Source organism: Benincasa hispida, chromosome 12 (genome assembly GCF_027475165.1).
Source record: "Benincasa hispida cultivar pf3 chromosome 12, pf3_genome.v1.1, whole genome shotgun sequence".
In the NCBI taxonomy this organism is placed as follows: Eukaryota; Viridiplantae; Streptophyta; class Magnoliopsida; order Cucurbitales; family Cucurbitaceae; genus Benincasa; species Benincasa hispida.
The window spans coordinates 45535816-45554100 of NC_143489.1; the positions used below are offsets into that span (position 1 = coordinate 45535816).

The following is an 18285-nucleotide window of genomic DNA, read 5'->3' on the forward strand; positions in this document are numbered from 1 at the left end:
AACTCTAGGACGTATGCGGTGTATCTGTGATATTGTCGAGAAGGCTATGCCTACCTAGACCTCCATAACCAGCTCACTAGCTCCCGCCGCATGAGCATGGTTGCCGCATAACCCCTTATCCTACTTCCTGGACGCATGCAATATCCAATCTGTAGGGTGCATACGCTGTGTGAAAGCAAACAGAGCTTATCTCTAAGATCCTCATTCTTGCCTATGCGTTCCAATCCACTCTCTCGAGTCCTAGATTTTTTTTTTAGACTACTCTCCCAAGTATGCCTAAATGATGAATGAAACACTCATAGGACAAGGTGCATGAACTTTGCTGACCTAAGATTGTTCCTATCCCTAGTGAACAATGCATACATTGCTTAATGTGACCAACCACTTACCTTTCCGGGCAGTTGGTTGTTGCTGACTTTACTCATAGACAAGCAATGCATTAGCCTATAAACAGGCGTTGCCGCAGCTTCACACTAAGCAAATAAGGTTACTCACACACTCATGCAACGTACACCTCTCGGTGGGTTGCTACATGTTTCATATCCCTAATCCACATACTAAGTATGCGATACCCAAGCAATCCCACTAAGTGTTGTAATGAAAGTAAAGATGCTAAGCAAAGAAGATGGAGATGGATTCGAAGGAGACAGAGAGATGCATTAATTCCTTAATCACAAAATTCCATACAATACAATATGAGAAAAGAAAGGGAAATGAAATGACCGACTGGAAGCAAAGACTTGCTTCCAGCGGATGTGCGTTAAGGCTGCTGGTGGTGCCATGGATGGGAGAAGGAGCTGACTCTCTTGACATCTAACTTCGGTCGAAGGCTCCGGTCGTCACTCGGAATGGATGAAGGAGTGAAGAACTCTCAGCATCTTCTCACGCATTTTGTCTGGATCGTGGGGAAAATCCCCGGATTACAGGGGTAATCCCCGAGCAACCTGAATTTCTGTTCATCGGCTTCTATTTATAGAGCTTCGATCGCTGACAGCATTAATGGACTGCTCTGAGTCTGACATTCAGCGCGTTAGTCCTTTCTGATCCTCTGCCACTAACAGCGTGGTAGGTGAAATTTCAACATCATCTTTTGGTTTTTCTCGAAGTAGATGCGTTGATGCGTTCATTCCACCAACCTTGCGTTGCTCCCATTAGTATGCATTGTCGTGTCACCGCAATCATTCAATGACCGCATTCGCTTAATACCGAAACTCTACACGATGACCGCAACCAATTGACGAGTGTAACTCCATGCAATGGACGCATACAACTGGTTACCGCAACATCCATGCATTGATCGACGCGTTCGGCTTTACGATGGAGTGTTTCTTCGCATGCAGTCGTCTATACGGTGGTCCGATTTCCACGTTTGCATCCATTTCCTGTTTTAGCTACAAAAATAGAACATTGAACGCATAATAATGTATAATAATGGGTTAGCTGAGATTCAACATGCTGATCGACGCAAACTCATTTTCTCATGAATTCCTAGCACAATTGCCATATATTCTACTTAACAACCTTCATAATTCTAAGTAAAAGGCCTAAGATGACATGCATTTTTGCATGTCATCAACATCTCTCATTGCATGAGCCGAAATGACTTCTCCCATTCCCACCTTGAAAGTCATTACTTGTTTAGAAAGTTATTTCCAAGAACTAGTTTCCAGTAGAAAAGTACAAACATGATTAGCGGTGCATGAATCTAATATCTAATTAGGTGAGTATTCTCCACTACATGTTTTAACTACTAGTCAATCTGATTTATCTTTGTTCGCCTTTTTCGCTTTCTTTTCTGCTAAATACTTTGGGCAGTTACGCTTTTAATGCCCATCCTCTCCGCAATGGGAACACTTCTCTTTGGGAGTTTTGTTTTGTTTTTATTTTTCTTTGCAATGGTTTTCTTATCCCCTTTACTCTTCTTCTTCATTTGTACAATTTTATCTTTTGAAGAAGAGGGAACAAACTTCTTTTTATCTGCGGGTTTTGTTCCAGACGTAGAACCCTTTAGAAACTTTTTAGGTCGTGTAATAACATTTACTTCACTTTCTTTAAGTTTCATCATAGACTGATACGTCTGTAGTTCGTTCAATAGTGTAGTTAAATTGTAAGTATTGTTCATAACAACATTGGTTCTGAAAGGTAGATAACTCTTCGGAAGAGATTCTAATATCATACTGACTTAACTAATTTCATCTATCATCACCCCATGAGCCTCAGCAATATTAAAATGGACTATCATATCAAGAACATGTTCTCTAACGTTGGTACCATCTTTCATGTGAGTACTATAAACATACTTAATGGCTTCATGTTGAACAGAGGATGACGGTTGCCGGAACTTCTACTGGAGTGACGCCATTATCTCACGGGCAGTGGGCATTACCTCATGTTTCTTATTAAGTACATCAAATATACTTTCTAAGATATAAGCCGTGGCTTTTTTGTTAGCCCTATCCCACCAATCATAGATGTCCCGAACATTTCGATTCGCTGTTGTACTAGGAACCGGAGGACATTCCTCCGTCAACACAAACCTCGAATCATCCACAACTAATATCCTATTTATGTTGGATTTCCAGTTTGAATATCCTTCTCTGTTAAATTTATCGAAAGTGAGCAGTTGTATAATTGAATTTGACATTACTGAAAAAAATTTAAACAGATTCTATTAAACTTATGCATCTAAATCTAATTTTAGTAAAGAAATAAAGTACTCATTTTCTTTATTTATTTTGCAACGATACTTTAGTGATTCAGAATAGTTGCTACCTTGGGGCAGTTAAAATTTTTTTACTGAAGCAAAACAATCCTGGCCAAATACTATATCAGAATAACTCTTTATTCCTATAGTTCATTTGGTTATTGTTTTCAATCAAGCTCTTTACTAACAATTAGTAATTCTTGTAAGTATGACCCGCCATTTTCAGATATTATAGAATGATATGAATATGCCCTCAAGATGGAAGACAATATCCAAGACTGAACTATAAGACCCTATTCCTTTTTTAAGCATGGGTTGTTCCAAATCCTATGTTACAACCCTTCGTGGGGATTGTTATGGTTAACGACTAGCTAGTGCCACCTAAAAACGATAGTAGGTGCAACATAGGAAATTCACGGTTCAAACTAATGGAGGAGACCGTAGGATAATATTGACACATTTCCTTCACCCACTTACTACGAACTACTTCCCCCATTCACCTTGTTATTGACCCATTCAAACACTTTTCGAATGGATTAGTCGTGGTAAAAGCGACACGAAGCTGAGCATAGATCTCACAGTGTGAACTCTCGAGGACGTGAGAGCTAATAACTATATATCAAATAAATTGTTAATCTCCCACTCCAACGTATGAAAATATTCCATGTTTCTTCATTAAAAGAAAATAATTACAATAAGAAAAACAACACTTAAAATATACAAAAGTTACTAAAAAAAATGAAGATAGATAAAAGAAAATAAAAACATTAAGTCTAGATATTCTCAAAATCAAAAGAAACACCTAAATGTTTAGGTAATTATTTACTTAGGTTTGAAAACGGCTAACTTTAAACAACCTAAGTCTATATGATTTTCATCCAAGTATAACATTTATATTTGGATATTACCCTACGATGCCTAAGTGTTTAAACCAGTTTTAAATCTCATACCGCTCATGCAAGCTCATAAAATCAGTTAATAATACTCAATATTTCGGTCATAATCCCTAGGTAGGAGGTGTTACGTAAACCGTCAAGTTAAGTACCTCCAGCCTTAGACAGGTTTATGAACCGATTTGAGTTTGTAACCAAATTTTATAAGGTAACAATCTATTTTAACTATTAGAACTAGTTGTTAACCTAAGTGAGCATGGTGTTTATCTTTGTTATGTATTTTAAAGTCTAATTTCATTTTATAACAAGCAGCTTATAACATAAACATGCTTTAACATTCCATAACATGCTTCAAAATTATTTAAAATCAATATAACAATTACATCAATGTTTAACAAACCCTAAAACATGTATACTATATATTATAACTAATTATAACATGTTCACCCATGGTGGGATTTTAAATCTAAATGACATACTTTATGCGTATAAAAATATTTAATTATAACAAACATCAAATGCATAAATAATTAAACATAAAATTGATATGGTTTTTGGTTTTCGCATTTTAAAATAAATAAAAGTCTAACTATTACAAGAATCGGCAAAACTAGCTTAAAAAACTTTTGGACCACTCGAACCACCTTGAATCGGGCAAAACTCATCGAGTATCAGCAAGCAACCAACATTGAGTATTCTAGTATGCATCGAGTATGACATTGAGCATCAGATATTTCACAAAAAATGCCATCGAGCAGACACCATCGACCATCGAGTAAGGCATCTAGCATCGAGTATCGAGTATTTCATGAAATATTATCGAGTAGATGCATCGAGTACCATCGAGTATGGCATCATACACCGAGTATTTTATGAAATATCATCGAGTAAATGCATCGAGTACCATCAAGTATGGAATCGTGCATTGAGTATTTCATTAAATTTCATTGAGAATGCAATCGAGTATCCCATCGAGCATCGAGTATCTGGTAGAAATTCGAATTTCTAGTTCCTGCTGCTTCGACCTTCTTCATTTTTTTCTCCAGTTACATTCTAATTGCAACTCTAATGACTCCACATGAATTATAGACTCTTAAATACATATTAAGGCCCATCAAACAAGAGCCAATTACAAGAGTTACAACATAATTGAAAAGATTCAAATGCCAAAACACTGAAAAAAACCACATTAGCATACTATATTCATACATTTCATGAAGAACACCTACCAAACTCAAATTAACAATAGTTAAGCACTTAAATCATGCTCTGATATCAATTGAAGGAGTAATATAACATGAAACAGAATAATTCATAATCAATAAGCACTTAAACTACATTTAATTTGAGTTTTAAACATGCTACTTAAGAGGTCTTCATAAGAAGGTTTGTACATGACAATACCTTTGTAGTTCTCTTCACGATTTCAACAGAATCTCCACAAGTTTAAGCTGGATTCTTCAGATAGACCACCAACAAGATCTTCTCAACTATGCTCAAGAAGGAATGTGTGGTGGAAACACTATAATCAAGCTGATTTGAAGATGAACTAGAGAGGGTGTAGTATGGTTTCGATTTTTCAACAACTTGGATAAAGAACTCAAAGTTCTCTCAAATTCCATACATGGAGCTTCATTATATAGCCTGATTTCATGCATTACGGTAGCTCCTACTTTGTATTAATTGAAGAACTCATGGTGGATTTTGGTGATAAATGATAAATGATGTTAATGGATTTTTCCAATTTTTGGGAAAAATCCACTAACTCAAAATCAATTTCAAAATTGATTTTTCATTTAAATAAAACTATTTGATTTAAAACTGTGTTTTATATAATTAATTTAAATAAAACTAATTTAATTAATTTAATATCTTAATATTAAATTAATAAAACAGATCCACCAATATGTTTCAAATTCATATAATCAATATTTAAATTATAATTCAAATATTAATTGATTCTCCAATCTCGTTTTAATTTCGATTAAATTAAATGTTTTAATTGCATCATATACAATCAACTGAAAAACCCTAAAACTAAATTTGAACATTTCAAATTCATAACCCTAAATTCAAAATTCATCCAATCAATTACTCAATTCATTATTTCAATTTATGAGCAAGTAAAGGGACCTATTGGATCTATAGATCACGAGCTCCAACGATTTGTAATCAATTAGTTAACTTCTTTAAACCGAATTAATTACTTTTCCTTAACCATCAAGATATACCACTATAGCTCGATAGTTGCACTCTTCTCACTACAGATGTATTTCTGTCTATGTTAACCATAATCAGTAAGTTGATCATTCATAGGTTGTTTGTATTTACAGTTGGTTAAAAATTACCTTTTTACCCTTGTAAATATATCTTGTTCTTTAAGCTCCCACTAACCCTATAATGAACAACTGATTCATAATACCACTTATGAATCATGTCCCTCTCTATCATCTGAAGGTAGGGACCCGATTGTTCAAGACCTAGAATTAGCACTTAAGAGAACAACCTATCTGCTAACCCTAAAATGGGTAGGAGTGAATTTTATCTCACAAGGCTATGTCCTCAGCTATCTATCCGGTCTTATCCTCAAAATGGAAGGCTTATTGACCAGTACTATTAGACTACTTTCACCCATGCAGATCAAAGAACAATCCTAAATAAACAAGAGTTCATAGCTAGCTCAAGATTAAGATCGAGTTATCCTAGGTTACTTTAGTATGAAATAGTCAGTTTTAATAGTAAACGGTTGTTATATAGAAAAGTAACTATTTCGTGGTCCAGTCTTTATGCAAACTCATTGCATAGAATGTTCTCACTCACATGTCTCTACATGATTGATCTGTGGATCACATCATTTGTATTACCTATACAAAATGGGCCGTATCCAATAGTGTTACCAGGATGGGATACCCAATTTCATTCATATACTTATTGACCATTTAGGCTATATACTATTAACTTGATCCCGTTTATATCACTACATAGAGTTAAAGTATTCATACTATAACCATGGATATGTTTATTGTATTTTCATAATAGAATGCAATATCAACAACTTTATTGAATAAGATACTCTATAATATTTTATTAATAAATAGAATGTTTCACACGAATTTTACGAAATGCGAGTTCTAGGATATTCCCAACACCATTGAGATTTCAATTCAATAAAATACCTATATTTTTCATATACTTACAATAGTTTGTGATTCCTAAGATCTTTTGGAGCACTTCGCAAACAATGGTAAGTAAGAGCCTGCCAGTAATAAAAAAATGAGATAAAATGTTCCTCGAGCACAACCATAAATAGTTAGTAAAAATCAACCAAACATTAATATAACAAACTAAACAATTATGAGATGGAAATAAAAATTGAATGCCAAGCTTATACAAGCAAAGCAATTATCTATCAACAAGCTACGAAGAAAACTAATTTAGTAGACAATAGAAGCAGAGAACACAATTTTTTTGACAATGTTTCTGTGAAGCAATTATACCGTACCATATTTAAAAACTAGCCAAATTTGGCTCTTCAAATGAATCCAAAGTAAAAATTAATACCTAGAAGCCATCTTGGAAAGGTTGAAGGCATAGAGAAGGGTTGAGGATCTACTGAAAGGCCCAAGTTTAGAAGATTAGTGATGACCCCATTCTAGCACCAACACTCACACCTAAACATCCTTCAATTTAAAATTACTGAACAACTAAATTTAATTACTTTGTTTACCACTAATGAACATAACGACTATACTCAAGATACTAACCAAACCAATAAACATAACAATTTGAGCTAACTTTATTTTCCTTTTTCTTTTTAATAAGAAACAATCGTGTATATTCCAGCAGAGAACAAAGGAAAACAACCTAAGGACAAGGGGTTGAGAAGACAAATGGAAACAACAAGTTGATTGTGTTTGTGTCTCCCTCCTTATATCACTGTCCAAAAGAACAAAAAAAAAAAAAAGACACACTTCTGCCAAAGTAACTCCCTACAACCAGTCTTTTCATCAGTTTGAAAAACGAAAAACTTGCTCTTTATGACTATTATTAGAAAGAATCTAAAAGATTTGACAATACAAAGTTAGATGACTCAAGCAAGTCAGAAATCTTGTATTTAAACCATCTGCAAATAAGGGAATATCAATCAAGTTTATCTTAGATAGCCTACGAGACATCTAACTATAAATCAAATAGTAAAACACAAATTTGAAAGTAAGGCAGCTAAACAAAAAATATATATATAATATGCACCTAATTTTTCTTTTCCTTTTGAAGCTTCTGTTTAGTAAAGATTTCGTCGATAACGCATTGGTTACATATTGCACCTAATTGTATTCTAAGAACCTTTAAGAAATTGTTCATTCCATAACGTATTAGTAAATGATTATGGTAAGAACTTTGTACTCTCCATATTGTTTACTATAAAGTCTTTATTAAACGAGCTTTAACATGTGCCAAACGTAAAGAATACATCAAGTCAGGGACCAAAGTATGATGAAATAGTAAACTGAAGAAGCTTTGACTCAAATACCTTAGATTTCTGTTTGTTTATAACTAACACATGTAACGGTCAGCTGGTATATCCTTATAAATACTACTGATTCTGAATTTAAATTAATAGAGTTATCATTATTTTCTTAGTTTCCTGCAAACAACAAATCTGTAAGCAATCTTCATTAAATAAAAGATTTCAAATCTTCTTGTGGACGTAGGCATTCTTGTCGAACCACATAAATACTGTGTCTATTTCTCCTTCCCTTATCTTTATTGTTCAATCGAGTAATTTTTTACTGCAAAGCATGTCCCAATAGTTTACATTTCAATTCGCATCAAGTAATCAGATCATCGAGTCAATCGTGCATCGATTCTTCGTTATCGAGTAGCTCCGAGTACATTGTTTTCACCTTCGAGTTGCATCGAGTATCGTTCAAGAACCATCGAGTACGATCGAGTATTAGTTCTGTTGTCATCGAGTTGCATTGAGGATTTAACAGAAACTAGTCAAACAAAGAAGGAAATTCTGATCGAGGATCGAGTAACAAGCAGTCGAGCATCGACTTTCGTTTATCGAAGATTTTGCAGAATTGATATCAGCCATTTCTTCATCTCCCAATGTTGATCTTGAATATTTGGGACCAGTGAAGGGTCATGAACCCAACATAAACATATAATCAAAAGAAAGTTGTAGGTTGACTTAAACTTTTAATTAAATATATATTGAGTACAAGTGATTAATGATGGGCTTTTCGTTTAGTGAGAAGATTCAGAGTTAGAGTTAATGATACCTTTTATATGAGTTTTCTCGCAAAATAGATCAACTGAAGCCACAATAAGTCAAATGTATTATTATAGGAAGACTTGTGGTTTGCAGCAATACTCTGTACTAAACTAGCATATTTTAATATGCTGAATTTCAAAGTGTCACTCAATTGCTACAACAAGCCAATTAGCAAAATAATGGTAGTGAAAGAAAAGAAGCAAATAATCTTATTTCAAATTCCAAAAGCCTAGCTTGAATCTCAATGCAATTAATTTAAATTTTGTTTAATATATATATATATATATGTATGTATGTATTGGTATGTATATATATGTAACGACCCGACCCCTTAGGACTTAGGTTAGGTCGTTACTAAAATAAATGAATGCATAGAATTTAAAACGACGCTCAGTTATGTTGAAATAAATGCTAAATATACAAGAGAAGTTCAAAAGACATTTATTAAATGTAATTGTTAAAACAATATTAGGGTACGCATAATTTGTAAAGACTATTAAAAGTATATATAAAAGAAATAATCCGTAATAATAAGTTTCAAACAGTAAAACTAAACAATAAGGGAAGAATAAGAACTCTAAATTTCATGATGCGGAAGCGTAAAAACTAGTTCCAGTGGCACGATCACAAATTCCGCTGCGCCATCACCGGTGCCTCTATACCCTTACCTGAAACATCAACACAAGAAAAAATGAGCATGAAATACTCAGTAAGTAACCTCACTATTGGGGTCAGGCTAGACATCTATGTCCTCTAGATACCTACCCTAGTGGAACATATAAACTATTCTAGTCCTCATGGAACACATATATACATGAAAAACTTATTTCTATCCTAAGGTAATTGAATATGTCCACTACCTCTAGTAAGTCCTGTAGGACCCACAATCTCTGGTGAATCCCGAAGGAAACACAATATCTTACATACGTATGGTTATGCATACACCTCTTTCGTATACACATAACCCACTTAATGTGTACCTCTTTCGTACACTTAGTTACGTATATACCTCCTTCGTATACACATAACCCATTGAAGGTGTACCTCATTCGTACACCTAGTTAAGTATACACCTCTTTCATATATACATAACCTACTAAGTATGTACCTCTTTCGTACATCTAATTATGTATAACCTCTTTCGTATACACATAATCCGTTGAGTATGTACTTCTTTCGTACATCTAATTATGTATAACCTCTTTCGTATACACATAATCCACTGAGTATGTACCTCTTTCGTACATCTAATTATGTATAACCTCTTTCGTATACACATAATCCACTGAGTATGTACCTCTTTTGTACATCTAATTATGTATAACCTCTTTCGTATACACATAATCCACTGAGTATGTACCTCTTTCGTACACCCCAGATTCTCTCTATAAATATAGGGATGTGTACCTCTTTTGTACACATGGTTAGGCATACACCTCTTTCCTATACACATAACTCACTGAGTATGTACCTCCTTCGTACACCCCAGTACCCTCTAGGTATGTATCACTTTCATACACACCAACCCTAGTACGTCTCTTTCATGTACTATCCTTGGACATGCATTACTTTCATGCAGTCACATAGTCTGGAAAGGAAAAAAATGGCATCTAACTTCCTATTACATATAACATTCACCTAATCATGAATCCTCTAAAATCTCCTCATCAAGGTCATGTTAATTAACCTCAACATACATAATTAATCTAGTGTTAATGGATCTGCTCTAGTACATCACTTTCATGCACTAAACTATGTAAACAATCAAGTATTTGAGATTTCATAATATATAGTACGGTCTATACATTCTCATAATAAATCGCATAACTATATGAATCAGCAAATGTCGAATCCTCATCTAACTTTAAGACATTCCAGTAGGAGTGCCACTTAACTTACATTTAAGGGTCATGCTCAATCATCCTTTTAATATAACTCATAAAATTCTAAATCATGCTCATACATTAAAATGCTTCAGACATATTATCACATGCTCCTATATCTTTTCTAAACAATCCATTAAATCTCAAAATAGTCAAAAGTATCCTTGTAACTAGTCTTAAAATCCTAAAAAATAAATCATAAATGTATCGCCCGACAAAAAGACAATTCCAGTAGTAAAATTAATTACCTTAAATTAAAACAAAAAATTAATCCAACAGTCAAATCCTCTTCCAGCTTTCCACCAACTTTGAATTTGATCCTAAGTCATGAGCCAATGTTAGATTAAAGCTTTAGACCAAATTTCATGCATTAATTTACCCCAACAATACCACATAGATCTACTCAAAATATGTTGGTCCAACAATCATCGCAAGCCCATAAGCTCAACACATTCCTAACCCAAACATAACCATTTTAGAATTAAAAATACATATTACAGTCTTACTGACAATCCAAAAGATTTAACAATCTCAAGGACTTGTCCAAATTTTCTAGTCAACTAAATTACACCCACACAAAGGTCACTAAGGCCTAGTACTTACCAAATTTCACCCAAATCGCACTTCAACCTTTGTTGGACAATTCCTTCCAATCCAAAAAGAAACTTCTGGTGAGCTCACAGAACAATGACGACACGTTCTGCAAACTGGTGACAATGCAGACCGGTGGTTGGATGGGTACCAGAGGCGGCTTCGGATCTGACGTGGTGCGACGGATTGGAGCTGTGCGATTAGAGTCGACGACGCAGCTTCAGATCCGACGATGTGGCTTGGCCCGAGTAGATCTAGTGGCATACGAGCGCGGGCGGCTCGGCGTGGGAGACTGGAACCAGATCTGGGCAGCGAGAACTGTCAGCGGCGAGCGGTTGGAATCGAATCTGGGCGGCGCGAAGAAGTCGAAGTCGAAGCTGGGCTGCTCGCGGCTCGAATCTGGGTCGGCAGCGGGAGGTGCTGGTCGAGGTTGGCGACGAGCGGCTTGGTTTGGGTGAGAAAGAAGATGGAAGGGGAGAAGAAGAAGAGGGAAAAAGAAAAAGGAAAGAAAAAAAGAAAAGGAAAGAAAAAGAAAAGGAAGTATTTTATTTCCTTCCTATTCCCTTTCATTATTATTGTTATTCTTTTTTTTTTCCATTCTCTTCCTTTCTATTTTTAAAACAACAAATCTTGCCCTTGAATTCCAATACTAAACTTCGTAATTAATTTCAAATATTAATTTTCATTTAAATGATTTAAATTCCAACAATTGCACTTAAATGTCCAAAAATTCCAAAAATGTCTTCAATTAGTAAAAAAATTACAGAAATTATATAAAAAGTGAAAATTCGGGGTGTTACATTCTTCTCCCCTTAAAGAACTTTCGTCCTCGAAAGTTCCTTTCTAGAAAAATAACAACTCTTGCATAGGGATAACGAAACATACATGGTCTCTTATACTAACTAAGCATAGAAATGAAGGCAGGTTAACATAGTCTCAAACAAACCTAAAGTGTCAAGGTCTAAAATGTAAATTTATCTATCACTATAGTGTCCGACCTCCCCACCTTATGTCAGGTTGTGGCACTGTTCCTGTTCCATTGCTGCTGTCCACTTGAACCCACCTGATCTTGACTCGAAGGTTGGTCCCTACCATTTGTAGTGCTCTTACTAGGGCACTCATATGCCATATGCCCTTTTTGTCTACAACGATAACACACCCCTGCTCCAGCCAAGCAACGACCCCAGTGACGCTTTCCGCATGAGTTACAGATCGACTTTTCCTCTTTAATAGATACAGGTTTCTTTTGCTGAGACTTAGAAGTCTTCTGGTCTGCTTTCCTTTTCTGACCTGCGGATGTCCCAATCCCGAGCGACCTCCTGTAATCCTCTCCCATTTGAGAGTTAGCATCAATCCTCACGGCGGCCCGCAGTGCCGCAGCATACGTCTTAAGGTCCAAGGCATGTACCATGCCTTGCAGTCCGCTCCTCAGATCCTAGATGAATCTCTCGGTCCTCGATGCCTCGGTGGCTACTAGTTTAGGAGCAAAGTGGGACAGCTTATCAAATTCCTATTCATACTCCTCCATTGACATAACTCTCTGTTTCAAGTTCAAGAATTCTGCCTGCTTGTTGTACCGGGTGTTGGCTGAAAAATACTTCTCATAAAAGTGCTCCTTGAACTGCTCCCAGGTTGCAAGCTTCCCATCGGTATCAATCATCTTCTCTACTGAACGCCACCAGATTTTCGCATTACCAGTCAACATGAAAACTGTGCATTAAAGCTTGTGCTCTTCCGGACACCTCATAAAACAGAATATCATCTCAATGGATGACAACCACATCTTTTCTTTGGTGGGGTCCCCTAATGATCCAACAAAGGAGCAAGGGTCATACTTCCTGAAATCCTTCAGATGTTTAGCCTTAAGAGACAGGCCCTGCATGTCTCTATTATGCAGTCGGGTCTGCTGTAACTGCTCGGGTGGTACTGGTTTCTCCTAAGCCTGGGTCTGGGCAGCCTATCCTGCCATCGCACTACGGATTAACTCTTGCAGTTTCCCCATTAGGGAGGATGCAACAACATCACTAATTCTGGCTTCCATCGCCTTCTCATCGACTTGGGCCATAGGTGGATTTGGAGCTATCGGGACAGTCTGGCTACTCTCAGCTCCCTCTTCCTACACTCCTCTAATTGTCTTTCTTGTTCCAGGTCTAGGTGCCATGTCCTGTCATGAACTCATACATTAACTATCTCTGGGTCTTTCTCCGAAATCAAGCATTTAAAACACTACATCATTATTCTCACATATGCATTGAAACTTTCATGAGTAGTACATACCTGACGATGACGAGGGATCCGTTACTGGGCTATATGGACTATCTAGACATACGTAGTAAGTCAGTCTACAGAACCCAAAACATCGACTCTAATACCCACTGTAACGACCCGACCCTCTAGGACTTAGGTTAGACCGTTACTAAAATAAATGCATGCATAGAATTTAAAACGACGCTCAATTATGTTGAAATAAATGTTAAATAAACAAGAGAAGTTCAAAAGACATTTATTAAATGCAATTGTTAAAACAATATTAGGGTACCCATAATTTGTAAAGACTATTAAAAGTATATATAAAAGAAATAATCTGTAATAATAAGTTTCAAACAGTAAAATTAAACATTAAGGGAAGAATAAGGACTCTAAATTTTATGATGCGGAAGCGTAAAAACAAGTCCCAGTGGCACGATCACGAATTCCGCTGCGCCATCGTCGGTGCCTCTCTACCCTTACCTGAAACATCAACACAAGAAAGAATGAGTATGAAATAATCAGTAAGTAACCCCACTATTTAGGTCAGGCTAGGCATCTATGTCCGCTAGATTCCTATCCCCAGTGGAACATATAAACTATTCTAGTCGTCATGGAACACATATATACATGAAAAAACTTATTTCTATCCTAAGGTAATTGAATATGTCCACTACCTCTAGTAAATCCCGTAGGACCCACAACCTCTGGTGAATCCCAAAGGAAACAAAATCTCTTACATGCACATGGTTATGCATACACCTCTTTCGTATACATATAACCCACTTAATGTGTACCTCTTTCGTACACATAGTTACGTTTACACCTCTTTCGTATACACATAACCCACTGAAGGTGTACCTCTTTCGTACACCTAATTAAGTATACACCTCTTTCGTATAAACCTAACCTACTAAGTATGTACCTCTTTCGTACATCTAATTATGTATAACCTCTTTCATATACACATAATCCACTGAGTATGTACCTCTTTCGTACATCTAATTATGTATAACCTCTTTCGTATACACATAATCCACTGAGTATGTACCTCTTTCGTACACCCCAGATTCTCTCTATAAATATAGGGATGTGTACCTCTTTTGTACACATGGTTAGGCATACACCTCTTTCCTATACACATAACTCACTGAGTATGTACCTCCTTCGTACACCCCAGTACCCTCTAGGTATGTATCACTTTCATACACACCAACCCTAGTACGTCTCTTTCATGTACTATCCTTGGACATGCATTACTTTCATGCAGTCACATAGTCTGGAAAGGAAAAAAATGGCATCTAACTTCCTATTACATATAACATTCACCTAATCATGAATCCTCTAAAATCTCCTCATCAAGTTCATGTTAATTAACCTCAACATACATAATTAATCTAGTGTTAATGGATATGCTCTAGTACATCACTTTCATGCACTAAACTATGTAAACAATCAAGTATTTGAGATTTCATAATATATAGTACGGTCTATACATTCTCATAATAAATCGCATAACTATATGAATCAACAAATGTCGAATCCTCATCTAACTTTAAGACATTCTAGTAGGAGTGCCACTTAACTTACATTTAAGGGTCAAGCTCAATCATCTTTTTAATATAACTCATAAAATTCTAAATCATGCTCATACATTAAAATGCTTCAGACATATTATCACATGCTCCTATATCTTTTTTAAACAATCCATTAAATCTTAGAATAGTCAAAAGTATCCTTGTAAATAGTCTTAAAATCCTAAAAAATAAATCATAAATTTATCGCCCGATACAAAGGAAATTTCAGTAGTAAGATTACTTACCTTAAATTAAAACAAAAAATTAAACCAACAGTCAAATCCTCTTCTAGCTTTCCACCAACTTTGAATTTGATCCTAAGTCATGAGCCAAAGTTAGATTAAAGCTTTAGACCAAGTTTCATGCATCAATTTACCCAACAATACCACATAGATCTACTCAAAATATGTTGGTCCAACAATCATCGCAAGCCCATATGCTCAACATGTTCCTAACCCAAACATAACCATTTTAGAATTAAAAATACATATGATAGTCTTAATGACAATCCAAAAGATTTAACAATCTCAAGGACTTGTCCAAATTTTCCAATTAACTAAATTACACACACACAAAGGTCACTAATGCTAGTACTTACCAAATTTCACCCAAATCACACTTCAACCTTTGTTGGACAATTCCTTCCAACCCAAAAAGAAACTTCTGGTGAGCTCACAGAACAACGACGACACGTTCTGCAAACTGGTGGCAACGCATACCAGCGGCTGGATGGGTACCAGAGGCGGTTTCAGATCTGACGTGGTGCGATGGATTGGAGCTATGCGATTGGAGTCGACGACGCGGTTTTAGATCCGACGACGTGGCTTGGCTCAAGTAGATCTAGTGGCACACGAGCGTGGGCGGCTCGGCGTGGGAGACCGGAACCAGATCTGGGCGGCACGAACGGCCAGCGGCGAGTGGTTGGAATCGGATCTGGGCAGCGCGAAGAAGCCGAAGTCGAAGCTAGGTTGCTCGCGGCTCGAATCTGGGCTGGCGACGGGAGGTGCTGGTCGAGGTCGGCGGCGAGCGGCTGGGTTTGGGTGAGGAAGAAGATGGAAGGGGAGAAGAAGAAAAGGGAAAAAGGAAAAGGAAAGAAAAGAAAAAGAAAGTAAAAGAAAAGGAAGTATTTTATTTCGTTCCTATTCCCTTTCATTATTATTATTATTCTTTTTTTTTTCCATTCTCTTCCTTTCCATTTTTAAAACAACAAATATTTTGCCTTGAATTTCAAGGCTAAACTCCGAAATTAATTTCAAATATTAATTTTCATTTAAATGATTTAAATTCCAACAATTGCACTGAAATGGCCAAAAATTCCAAGAATGTCGTCAATTAGTAAAAAATTATGGAAATTATATAAAAAGTGAAAATTCGGGGTATTACAATATATATATATATATACATATACATATATGTATATGTATGTTATGTATGGTATGTATGATATGTATATGTATCATATGTGTATATGTATATGTATTGTGTATATATATATATATATATATGTACTCTATGTATGTATATATGTATTATATATATGTATGTATATATGTATTATATATATGTATGTATGTATATATATGTGTGTGTATGTATATATATGTGTGTGTGCGCGCATTGTATGTATATTAACACCTTAAATTAGATACCAACGATTTATAACATATATAAAATAAGATAGAAGTTACTATCCATTATACTATATTATGTCTAATTCTAAATTAGTAGCCAAGGAATTCACTCTATAAGGAAAAAGTAGCAAAGCTAAAGCTTGGTTTGAATCTTGGAAGTGAGAATAGTTAGTTGTTATTGTAGAAACCAAATCGACTAGCGAAAAACTTATTTGAATAGACTTTAGTCTACAAGAATTATACCAAGCTCAGACATACATCTAGAATGTAAACATATTTATCATTTCTAGTGAAAATATATATATAAAAGAAACTAGTAACAAAATAGATTTCTTTCCTTCAAAACTATAACTCTCCTGCTCAGATAATATAAGAAAGAATCTTGTGTGTCAATGATCACAAAAAAATCCCAAGAAAGGAATATCATAATAATTGTTATTTTAAATCCATGAATTATTGAAATGGGGCAAGTAGACAACTCTCTATAATGCCTATTTGGTTCAAAGTCAAGTACAGAGTTTATTATATTTGAAGTTGTGTTCTAATAACCATTTTGGTGTTGTTTTTATCACAATAATAGGCCAACTTCATATTATACTCTCAAGAAAATCGACAAAAATAAAAATACAAAAGCAACAAGTGAGAGGTGAAAGGAATTTAAATAACATTATATAATGCCTATTTGATTAAAAATCAAGCATAAAGTTCAATAGAAATAGAAAGTTCAAAATACCTAAATGATCTCTCCACTTACTGACATTACAATGACAAATAAGCAAAAGTCAAAAAAAGAATAGTAGTATGCATATATTCATTTTCACAAATGAAAACCCATGAACTTTCTATACAAATTGATGAGTTTGAAAGATTAAGATCCTACCTTAATTAGAAACTTTGAAAAAACAAAGAACTACCAACATTAAATAATCTACAAATAAGAGAAGTAATGTTGAGTATTATTTATAAGTTGAAGCCATTCACAAAATACTTTTCAAGTATAAATATGAGAAGAAAAATGCTATTATATAATAGGCCATAACAAAGCTCCGCATATAATTCAATCAAATCTTAACAATCTAGTAAAAATTGTTTTTTTTTTCAAACTTGTCACAAAAATACAACTTTAGTAACATAAGTACATGAAACCACATCATTTCAACTTATAACGACTCAAATACATTTAGACTAGGATTCAAAAGCCTGAAAAAATTCACTTACAGCATTGTAATTTGAGGAAGATATAAACACAAACCAGCAACCTTACTTACAGCACCTTCATCACAACACAGATCCCATGACAGTGCACAACAATCATATCCTTCTCTTTAGCATCATAGTACCACATTTCACTTCTATGGAAAGTCACTAATGGGAAAATTCTCTCTCTCTCTATAGTCACTTTCCTTAAATTACTGTTATTTAGTTACTTTATACGGTTAATTAATTAAAATTTGCTTATATTAATCAAAACTCTTAAAATC

General features: G+C 35.1%; 1 long non-coding RNA gene across 4 annotated transcripts; it reads right to left on the minus strand.

The window, feature by feature from the left end:
- Positions 1-9293: 9293 nt before the first annotated feature.
- LOC120067880 (uncharacterized) lies at positions 9294-16471 on the minus strand. 4 transcript variants are annotated; one of them, XR_016525542.1, is made up of 5 exons: positions 15772-16471; positions 15419-15490; positions 11362-14079; positions 11007-11078; positions 9294-9543 (listed from the first exon to the last, which is right to left on the minus strand). It is a non-coding gene; the product is annotated as an uncharacterized LOC120067880 (long non-coding RNA). The 4 variants fall into 4 exon arrangements; XR_016525540.1 differs by having other exon boundaries at positions 9294-11078; XR_016525541.1 differs by having other exon boundaries at positions 11007-14079.
- Between the last annotated feature and the right edge of the window lie 1814 nt (positions 16472-18285).